Here is an 8,396-nt window from a genome sequence, read left to right on the forward strand (position 1 = left end):
TGGGGTCCCAGCACCAATCCCTGTGGCACCCCATTAGTTACTGCCTGCCAATTTGAAAAGGGCACATTAATTCCTACTCTATGTTTCCCCTTTGCCAACCAGTTTCCTATCCATGTCAATACACTTCCCCCAATCCCACATGCTTTAATCTTGCACAGTAATCTCTTGTGTGGGATCCAGAAAGGTTTCAATTCTGACTGTGATAGCCCTTTTGTTTTTCCCATCACCACCAGCTCTTTTAGTTTTGCCAGGACTGGATCTTTTGTATCCACGGTCTCGATATTGTCAGTGGTGACTGCAAGGGTGTCCATCAAAGTTTAAAACCAGAATGGATTTTTTTCAGTGACAGCACCACTGGTGGTGTATCTGCCATCAGAAGGGGCTCAAGGCATTCTCATTTGATATCAGCCTCCAGGTGGTTTTCCAACTTGTAATTGTATATACTTCGAATGAGAGCCCACTGATGAATTTGACATCAATCTATGGGTGGTAGGCCTTGTCCTCTTTGAGTAGCCCTAACAGGCACTTGTGGTCTATTTCTATTACAAATTTATGCCCATAAAGATGTTGGTAGAACTTGCTCACACCAAAGATGACACCAAACCTGTCTTCTCTATCAGGGCGTAATTGTGCTCTGCATCAGCCAAAGTCTGGGAAGCATACACAATTGGACATTCCTCTCCTTTGGGCCACCAGTAAGCCAACACTACCTTTGTTCCATACAAGGAGGCATTGGATGTCAGCAACAGATCTCAATTGGAATTATAATGTGCCAACACTTTAAGACAATGATTGCTGCTTCATCACTTTCCTGAAGGCTACATCTTGGCTACACGACCATTTCTAAGGCTGACCATTTTTCAATAGGAGATGTAAGGGTGCCAGGATGGAGGCCAGGTTACGCATGAACTTTCCTGACATGCCCTTTGATCAGTCTGCTGACACGCACTTGGTCAGTTGATATGAAAAGTGGTATAGCGACATGAATTGCAATGGACAGAAACGAGGCTATTTGGTCCATTTGCACCTCAGACAGAAAACAAGGAAACATCTGCCTTCAGCACTGTTCAAGCACCTGCTCCTATGCTCATGGATTGACTTCAAATCAACTTGTTGCAAAACAAATTTAAGTTTGGACACTTGTTCTAAATTTTTGGCCGCATAATGTAATATCACTATTACTGACTAGAATGAAGAAACTCTGGGAAATCTTACCCCCATGACTTCTGGAAAATATCTCAGTGATTTTGTATAGACAAAATCAAGGTGTTATCCAGAGAGCCAGCTCTGGAGACTAGCTGGCTCCTTAGGTAAACTGTAAAAATCACAGGACTAGCTGCTGGCAAATACTTCAAATTCTTATTACTGGAGATAAATGCTTCAGTCATGCCTGGAGACAGTATGATATTAGTGATAGGGAGATGGTGGTATAATTGTAATGCCATTGGATGAATAAGCCACTGACGCAGACTCTGGGAGCATGGCTTCAAATCCCATCATGGCTGGGGAAATTGAAGTTCATTTTTTAAAAAGTCCGGAATTAAAAGTTAGTCTTTGTAAAGATGGCCATGACAACAATTATTGATTGCTGTGAAAATCCACCTGATTGAGTATTGTTCCTTTTGTGAAGGAAATAGGCCATCATTATCTGGGAGTCTGGCCTGTATGTGACTCCAGATCCACAGCAATGTGGTTGACTCTTGACAGCCCTCTGAAATGGTCGAGCAAGCAACTCACTTGAAAGGAGTCTCGGAATGGGTAACAAATGTTGGCATTGCTTGTGATGCACACTTCCAATGAAAGAATAACAAAATTACGTACCTAACTTGTATAATGTAATTATTTCCTGCCCACAGCATTTTGCTGGAGAAATCACTCTACTGTTATTGCCAGAAATCATTGAATTCTCTTTTCCACAGTAGGTTGAGACTCAATTTAAATTTGCTCCATAAATAGACTGCTTTGCTGTTTGCTTGAAATAGACCGCTGCAAAAAATATAAGTCCTACTGCATTCCAACTCATTGGCTGACACAATGGTGCTGATAGACACTTCATAAATTTTTAACAAACAGCCCCATTAATTTTTATTGCAATAGGAAATTAAGGGCTGTTATGTTTTTGGGAATTTTCATTACCTAAAAGAGCTGATACACAAAACAAGAGCTAAGTGGAATATTTGTTTACAATCTAATCTGAAAAATATTAAGTGCTATCGCCATAAATATTTTTCCTGATCTGACCCTAATACTTTGAAGATGAGTTCTAAATGATGGACAATTTTTGAGCACCGGAATAGCACCTCAGTAAGTGATAATTCATTCAGAAAAATATAGGCTTTATAAAGTTGCTCAAAAGACCTTGGATTCTGCAAATTCTTCTCATTAAAGTTTACACTATAAGTACCAATAAGATACTGAAGGGAATTCAACATGCACTTAAAAAGACAGAAATTGCATGGATATAGAGAAAGGACAGGGTAATGAGACTAACTGGTTAGCTCATTGAAAGAACCAGTATACATACCATAGGCTGAATGGTCTCCTGCTAGGCTGTAAGATTCTATGAGTACAAACTCCAGCCAAACAGAACTCTTTATCATTATTTGGCTGGAATTGAAGTTCTCACACCATGAGAAGAATGCTCACACCAGCGTACAAAATCCCTCTGTCCAGAGTTAGAATTTAAAAAAGCCAGATCTCCTGGAATTTTTGCCTGGGTACTAAGTTTTCCATGAAACTGGAGATCAAGATGATTGATGATAACAAGGTGTAGTGCTGGATGAACACAACAGGCCAAGCAGCATCAGACGAGCAGGAAAGCTGACGTTTTGGGACTAGACCCTTCTTCAGAAAGATGATTGATGTTATCTCAGTGAAGGAAGACGAGAAAATCACAAGGAATACAATGGTGCGAAGGAAGTCACTGTTCAACTTGATGACAGTCAAGTGATTGAATTGGAATTAACATTTGCGCAGAGATTCCCCAAGATTCTCCTCAGGTTACTGATTCCAAGCCAATGTTGGGAAGTAGAGACAACAAGTTGCAGAGCCGGATGAACACAGCAGGCCAAGCAGCGTCACAGGAGTAGGAAGGCTGATGCTTCGGGCCTAGACCCTTCTTGGGAGGGACATGGGTGGAAATGTACTGGAATGCTGTTCCTCATATACCTTCCTCAAACCTGTCCTCCACAAATACTCCATACCATCTCTCCCTGGAGATTTCAGTCTGGTGGCTATTTCACAGTAAGTCATCCTGTTTCCTGTTTGGGAGTGAGGTTAGTCATCATCAGCTGGCCTGTAAAGTGGCTCTCAATCATTCCTTTACTGAGAGGTGCTTCAACCCATATGTGTTCTACAAATATTATTTGACTTTCTGAGTTGTTCTGGCATTTGTTGCTTTTATTCCAAATTTCCAGCACCTGCAATACCTTTTATTTTGCTTCTGTCACTGTTCCATCTGCCAGTTTCCATAGCTTCATGACTTGTAGATGGCATAAGAAGTGGAAGTGTAGTAATCAGACAGGAAAATAGCAGTAGACTTGAAAAGGATGGCTAGTAAAATGGACACACAGGGGGATATAAAATTCAATGCAGTAAATGCATTGAGGTGTCAGTAGGGGAGCACTTTGGATCATAATTCTATTAGTTTTTAAATAGTTGTGGAAAAGGATAGACCTGATCTAAAAATTAAAGTGCTAAATAGGAGGATGGCCAATTTTAACGGTATAAGGAAGGAACTTTCAAAAGTTGATTGGGAGTTGATATTCACAGGTAAAGAGATGGCTGGAAAGTGGGGAGCTTTCAAAAAAGAGATAACAAGAATCCAGGGACAGTATGTTCCTGTTAGTGTGAAGGGCAAGGCTGATAGATGTACAGAATGCTGGGTGACGAGAGAAGTTGAGGCTCTGGTCGAGAAAAAGAAGGAAGCATATGTCAGATATAGACAACTGGGATCAAATGAGTGCCTAGAAGAGTATAAGGACATTAGGAGTATATTCAAGATGGAAATCAGGAGGGAAAAAGGGGACATGACATAGCTTTGGCAGATCGGGTTAAGGAGAATCCAAAGTGATTCTACAAATACATTAAGAACAAATGAGTAATTAGGAAGAGAATAGGGCCCCTTAACAATCAGCAAGACTGCCTATGTGTGGAACCATAGGAGATGGGTGAGATACAAAACCAATATTTCACATCAATGTTTCCAGTGGAGAAGGAAATGGAAACGAGAGAACTTGAGGAAATAAATAGCGACATTTTGAAAAGTGTCTATATTAAAGAGGAGGAAGTGCTAGACGACTTAAAGCACATAAAGGCAGATAGTTCCTTGGGACCTGATCAGGGTGTACCCTAGAACTCTGTGGGTAGCTAGGAAAGTGATTGCTGGGCCTCTTGCTGAGATATTTGTATCATTGACAGACACAGGTGATGTGCCAGTTGACTAGAGGTTGGCTAATGTGGTGCTATTATTTAAGAAAGGTGGTAAGGAAAATCCAGGGAACCATAGACCAGTGAGCCTGACAACAGTGGTGGGAGAGTTGTTGGAGAAGATGCTGAGGGACAGGATTTACTTGCATTTGGAAAGGCAAGGACTGATTAGGGATAGTCAACATAGCTTTGTGCATGGGAAATTGTGTCTCTCGAACTTGACTGAGTTTTTTGAAGAAGTGATGAAGAAAATTGATGAAGGCAGAGGAGTGGATATTGTCTATACGGACTTCAGTATGGCATTCAACAAGGTTCCACATGGTAGACTGATGAGCAAGGTTGGATCACATAGAATACAGGGAGAACTAGCCACCTGGATACTAAATTGGCTCAAAAGTACAGGGTTGTGTGGAGAGCTGTTTTTTGGACTGGAGGCCTGTGACCAGTGGTGTGCCACAAGGATCAGTGCTGGGCCCATTGCTTTTTGTCATTTATATAAATGATTTGGATGTAAATATGGAAGGCATGGTTAGTAAGTTTGCAGATTACAGCAAAATTGGTGGTGTAATGGACAGTGAAGAAGGTTACCTCAGATCCAACAGGACCTTGATCAAATGGGCCAAAGAGTGGCAGATGGAGTTGAATTTAGATAAATGTGAGGTGCTGCATTTTGGTAAGGTCAGTCGGGGCAGGACTTATACACTTAATGGTAAGGTCCTGGGGAGTGTTGCTGAACAAAGAGATCTTGGGGTGGAGCTTCATAGTTCCTTGAAAGTGAAGTTGCAGGTAGACACATTAGTGAAGAAGGTGATTGGTATACTTGCCTTTATTGGTCAGTGCATTGAGTATAGGAATTGGGAGGTCATGTTGTGGCTGTACAGGACATTGGTTAGTCCACTTTTGGAATACTGCATTCAATTCTGATGTTTTTAGTATAGGAAAGGCGTTGTGAAACTTGAAAGCGTTCAGAAAAGATTTACAAGGATGTTGCCAGACTTGGAGGGTTTAAGTTATAGGGAGAGGCTGAAGAGGCTGGAGCTATTTTCTCCGGATGTCGGATGCTGAGGGGTGACCTTGCATAAAATCATAAGGGGCATGGATAGGGTGAATAGTCAAGGTCTTTCCCCTAGGGTAGGGGAGTCCAAAACTATATGGCACTGGTTTAAGGTGAGAGGGAAAGATTTAAAAGGGAGCTAAAGGACAACATTTTCACGCGCAGGTTGGTGTGTGTTTGGAAGGAGGAGATGGTGGAGGCTAAAAGGGATGTCCCTATAAAAGGGAATGTTCAGCAAAGATCTGAAGGCTGTTGGTAATCAATTTGTTGCACTGAGGAACAAGGTAGGATATCTCAGTGGAAGGAGAGGTTTCCCAGATTTTGTGATTTGCCTGAATATCTCCTCCCATGTCCATACCCCAAAACCCACAGACCAGGCCTTGTGATCACACGAGCACAGCCACAACTAACCCATTAGTAGCTACAAATGGTTCCCATTAGCAGCTATTGATTTCTCTAGCCTGACCTTTACTTATTCCTTCATCTGTCAAACTGCTGTTCTCTCTCTCTGAGCTTCATCTCTACCTATTGTTTAGTCCTCCCCTCTCCCTCCAGTCTATTTGCAGCACATATACATTCCTATTAACAATCAATTCTGAAGAAGAGTCATTGGACCCAAAATATTAACTTTGCTTTCACTCCACAGATGCTGCCAGACCTGCTGAGTTTTCCCAACAGTTTCTGTTTTTGTTTCTGATTTCCAGCATCTGCAGTTCTTTGGATTTTTTGTTTTGTGGTATAACACTGTGGTCATTCTGCTCAGATGCCCATGAAGACCATGTTTCTGATTGGGGCCAAGAAGCCCTTAACTCAGTAAGGAAGGGGGAGCAGGGGGCTAGGGTAGTGAATGCCCAGGTTGGCACCATGAACATGGCAACAGTATTGCTGACCTCACTTTGGTAGTCGAAGTGAGTGAATGCATCTCCACATTCAAAGGCGACTAGGCTCAGGCAATCAATTCTGGCCAGCTAATGATGCCCACATCCCACAATCTCACTCTCACTCATTATACCTCACATTGCTCAATCCAACACATCTTTTCACTCAGCTGGCTGCAATCCCTGGTGCTTAGAACTCACCTCTCACATCCTTACACTGCACCTCACATATACCTTGCAATCATACCAGCAACACACAGAAATCTAGTTGTCTCCACAAACCTCCAGCTACAGCAAGCATAACTCCTTTAAACATGATGACACAGTCACTGATATTCTGCTGTCCATCTTTTGGAGAAGGTGGTTACTGTAAACAAGGAGGACAAGTAGGTAATGAGTGAAGGAACATTAATGATCCACTCCTCAGCGTCTTAGCCCAGATGATCCTGAAGATCATGGGCACCAGTGTGCCAGAACTGGTGACTACCAGTAATATCCCAGATTTTGGTTAACTGTGAAATGCTGTTTTATACACTAACTCCTAACCCACATCTTGAAATATACCATAAAATAGAAATGACTGTTGAAATGACTGTGTACCTGATGTTTTCCTCCACACCAATATCTTCCCACTCAACCTCTCGCCCCTGCCCATCCACTTATGTTTTTAATTTTCAGACAGCCAAAAACTGTTGGCTGCTCAGCCCCTGTGACCTGACAGATAAGGGCAAGAGGTTGAACATTGCTCTGTGTAAGATAAACTGCTGCTCGATCGAACATGTAGACATCTGCTCAGATGCTGACATGCAGAGGATGTACAGTCCAGAATGATTGGAGCATGCTTGATAATAGGACAGTTCTTGTGCAGTTCTCTGGAGGGTGAACCGCTTCTGTTCTGATTTACAGTTGGGGCAGACTATGGGAATGCACAGATGAGGATGCACCCAGATAATTCCCTTCCTTTCTGCCTGTCCTGCAATGCTGTAGAACTAGAGACACTACAACTAAAGGTAAAGTCATGAGAGACTTACCAGATCATACAGCCAGTCTCTCACTAGACAGAGACAACTGATGGTGGTTTAACCTGAGGGTGACCATGCCTCAGGTAAGGGGAGAGTTAGAAAAGGTGAGTCTTTCATGGCAAACTTAGTTGGTGCAGGAATTGGACCCTTGCTGATGGCATCACATTGCAACACAAACCACCTGTGCAGACAAATAAGTTAACTGACCCCACCCCACCTCTGGTACTAAACAACTTAGTAGGTAAGGTTATATGATTCTCTTTCTGTCATCAGCAGACAGCTTCACCCCCTTAAGACAACTCACTACTATGCTTCCACTAATCTTAACTGAGAGTACGTAAGTCAAAAGCATCTTTAACGGTAGTGTGTTGAGTGACCCTGTAAGTGGAAGCAGGACAGGACAGTTCTTCATGATTAGAGATAGTAGGAACTGCAGATGCTGGAGAATCCGAGACAACAAGGTGCAGGGCTGGATGAACACAGCAGGCCAAGCAGCATCATAGGAGCAGAGAGGCTGACGTTTCGGGCCTAGACCCTTCATCAGAAAAGGGGGAGGGGAAGGGGGTTTTGAAATAAATAGGGAGAGAGTGGGAGGCGGATAGAAGAGGGATAGAGGAGAGGATAGGTGGAGAGGAAACAAACAGGTCGAAGAGGCGGGGATGGGGCCAGGAAAGGTGAGTGTAGGTAGGGAGTTAGGAAGGGGATAGGTCAGTCCAGGGAGGACGGACAGGTCAAGGGGGCGGGATGAGGTTGGTCGGTAGGAGATGGAGGTGCGGCTTGAGGTGGGAGGAGGGGATAGGTGGGAGGAAGAACAGGTTAGGGAGGCAGGGACGAGTTGGACTGGTTTTGGGATGTTGTTTCTGAAGTCAAATACAATGCCTTCTTTGTACACTGCTGGCCAATATTAGTATGTGTGCATCACATCAGCCCATTGATATCTGCTGCCTATTTTAAGGGTTTGTGCCTCATTTTTGTGTTATTCCAATGGGACATATTTGCCCTATATATCTAGAA

This window comes from Rhincodon typus, chromosome 5, assembly GCF_021869965.1.
Source record: "Rhincodon typus isolate 14 chromosome 5, sRhiTyp1.1, whole genome shotgun sequence".
NCBI classification, from domain to species: domain Eukaryota; kingdom Metazoa; phylum Chordata; class Chondrichthyes; order Orectolobiformes; family Rhincodontidae; genus Rhincodon; species Rhincodon typus.